Source organism: Ovis canadensis, chromosome 3 (assembly GCF_042477335.2).
Source record: "Ovis canadensis isolate MfBH-ARS-UI-01 breed Bighorn chromosome 3, ARS-UI_OviCan_v2, whole genome shotgun sequence".
NCBI classification, from domain to species: domain Eukaryota; kingdom Metazoa; phylum Chordata; class Mammalia; order Artiodactyla; family Bovidae; genus Ovis; species Ovis canadensis.
This window is the reverse complement of record NC_091247.1, coordinates 156,228,814-156,232,305: the sequence shown is the minus strand read 5'-3', so window position 1 is coordinate 156,232,305 and position 3,492 is coordinate 156,228,814.

The window sequence follows — 3,492 nt, the reverse complement described above, 5'->3', positions numbered from 1 at the left end:
GGCCTTCTGTACAATGTTGAATAGAAGTGGTAAACAAAGAAGGGCTTCTTTGTTTTGTTCCTGATCTTCAGGGGAAGATATCCAGTTTATCAAAATTAACTATACAGGGTTTTTTTTATAGACATCCTTTATCAGACTGAAAATGTTCTCTTCTGTTCTTAGTTTGTTGAGTAGTTCCATCAGGAAATGGTGCAGGATCTTTTTCAATGTTTTTTCTATATCTACTGAGATGATAATGTCATTTTTGTTTTTTATCTTGTTGATGGGATGTATTGCATTGTATTCAGGTGTTAAGCCAATTAGTATTGCTGGGATAATATCCACTAGATCATGGTGCATAATTTGTTTTATGTGTTGCTGCATTCAATTAGCTGTTATTTTTTGAGGAGATTTACATCCTCTTCATAAGAAATACTGATCTGTAGTTTTCTGTTTTTGTGATGTCTTTCTTTAATTTTTGTATGAGGGTAATATTTGCCTCCTAAAATGGGTTGAGTACTGTTTCTTACTCTGATTTTGGTAGAGTTTGTGAAGAATCGGTATTCATCTCTTATCCATTCAAATTTAATGTTATTATTGATAGTTAGATTTACATCTGCAATTCTATTTTTTTTACATGTCTCATGTTTTTTGTTCCACTCTTCTTCCTTTACTGCATTTTCTCATTAAACAAACTTTTCTAATGTAGCACTTTAATTGAATGATTTTTCACAATTTTTAGGGTTTTTTAGTAGTTGCTCTAGGTTTTACCATCTTTATCCTAATTTATCAAAATCAGCTTCAGATTTTTACCACCAAAAAATAAAACTGTTCTTCTTGGCATTCAGTAGGAGGGGCTTTCCTGATGGCTCAAATGGTGAAGAATCTGCCTGCAATGTAGAAGACCCAGATTCAGTCCCTGAGTTGGGAAGATCCCCTGTTGATGGGAATGGCAACCCACTCCAGTATTCTTGCCTGGAGAATTCCATGGATAGAGGAGTCTGCAGGGAACAGTCATATGGTCACAGAGAGTCAAATACAACTGAGCGACTAACAACACAATAACAGCTTTATTAGTATGTATTTTGATTTGTAGGAAGGGGAATTCATTATCTTTTAAAAACAATTTTATATTATTTACGATTTTGCAACAACTGTATTCTTTTTATAGTCACACAAAAAATAAAAATAAAATATACAAATAAATAAATAAAAAGAAAAACAATGTTGAGGTTCAAGTAACAATATAGGAACACAATGTGTTCAAGCAACACATATAGGAAAAAATGTAAAGATAAAGGGTACACTTTCATGCCAGCTTATTTTCTGTCGGGGGCCAGCATGAGGAATCCCACCCGTGACAAGGTCATGCGGAAGGAAGCCTGACAAAATGCAAGGACATGATCAGACTTCAGGGGTTCCCCCTGGAATTTCCTGAGCATCCACCCCCCCAAGACCAGAGTCTGCCTACTTTACTGTGTTATGCTTTCCACCTACTCTTCTGTCATTAACAGGGGGCTGTCCCCCCACCACCTTTTTCTGGAAAAAATTAGAGCTTTTAGACAATAAATCTCCTGGGCATAATATGAGTGTTTCAATCCAAAATCCCCTCTGATGGCTTTCTAGCCTGCCTGCAGGACTATGTGATTGTTTGAGGCCTCCTGACCGCAGAAGGCACAGGAAGCTTAAAATATCCTAGGAATGTAGGGGCTTCCAAGGAGTCAAAATCATTAGAATAGGACTGATTAAAGGTTTCATTTGTTGAGCCAATACTTGCTGCCAAATTTTCATATCCTTTATTTTTAGATATAGTTGGTATATAGAAAAACAAGTAGTAGACCTTGTATTAGCAACATTAGATCTTTGAGTTAAGTACCTTCTTTGTTATAACCCACTGTGCCTTTGTTCTGTAGAGATGTAACTTTAGTGCTTTAAGGGGATGCAGATTAAAGAAAAACACTTCAGGGGAAACGAGATTAACATTCATTAAGAAAGAGAGCCAAAAAGTGTTAGAAGCCTCTGGGCCAGAAGATAATGTAAATCACCTGAGACCTTTTGTATACAAAAGACATACAGAAAGGGTCAGGACTGCTGCCCCTGCATGACTTTGTATCTTCCATTATGTAAAATTTAGAGTATATAAACACCTTTTGAACAATAAAGCTGGAGGGGGTTTTTGCACAAACCTGGCCTCCCTGTGTCGATTCTTTCTCTTGCTCCCTCCCTCTCCTTTTCAGGCTGATCCCTTGGAACGTGGAGGCTCACCGAGTCTACTTACTTGCCCGGGCTTCTGAGACCCACGTGAGAGGGAGCCCAAGGCGGGGCACCCTCCGATATTCAAGCGGGCACCTGTGGCCCAACGGTGCAAGTTCCTTGTCTGGAACTTGATTGGTTTTCCATGTAAACCAAGTTAATCAGCCTCTTTTCTCCACTAAATTTTCCTACTACACTATTTCTTCCTAATCTAATCTTATATTAATAAATAAATAACTTTTTTCCCTCGCCAATGCCATCCCCACTTCAAATTCCCTGGATCCACTGGGGCTGGACTCTGGCAATTTTCTTTATCCTAAAATGACAGAATGTCCAGATCATTTGTGAACACCTGCAATTACATATTTCTCACTGGTCTTTTTTGTTGTATCAGCTTCTAAGCATCAAAATAATTCTATTCAAAGGTTTTCAATGAAAGGTAAGAGAAGATAGTAGGTTTAGAATCAGTAAAGTTCAACAAAGGTAAAATTTTTTTCTGTGTAACTGACAAAATTATTAATTATAAGTAAATCATATTCTTAAAATGTTCATAGCTGCCTTAAAACATTATTATTTTGAAATAATTATAAATTCATAGAAGTTACAAAAAATGTATAGAAGAATCCTATGCACTCTCCCTCCAGCCTCCTCCAGTGTTAACATTTTGGACAACTGTAGTACAGTACCAAAGTAAAAAACTGACATTGATACAATCTAGAGGCTTATTTAAATTCACCACTTATACATGTACTTATTTGCGGGTGTGTGTATGTGTGTGTGCGTGTGTGTGTGTGGCTTTATGGTGCTTTATCACACATGGAGTCTTGGATAATTACAATCAAGACACTTGATCATACACATCAGCCCAAGACTCCTCTCTTCCACTACTTTATAGTCATAACTCTCTACTCTCTCCCATCCCTAACACCTATAACTGCTTCTCTATTCTCTGTCTCTTTTATTGTTATTTCGTGAATGTTAAATAAGTGGAATCTTTCAGTGTGTATCCTTTTGAAATCTGTTTTTTTTCATTCAGTATAATTTTCTTGATGTTCCTTCAAGATGTTGCATGTATTAATAGTTTGTTTCTTTATTATCACTGGGTAGTCAACCAGTGGACATACCAGTTTGTTAAACCATTCACTTGTTCAAGGAAATTTGGATAGTTCACTGTTATTGGCTATTTAAGAATAAAATTGCTATGAATATACTTACACAGAATATCTCATGAAGAAAGAAGACAGTTCTCTGGGGTAAATA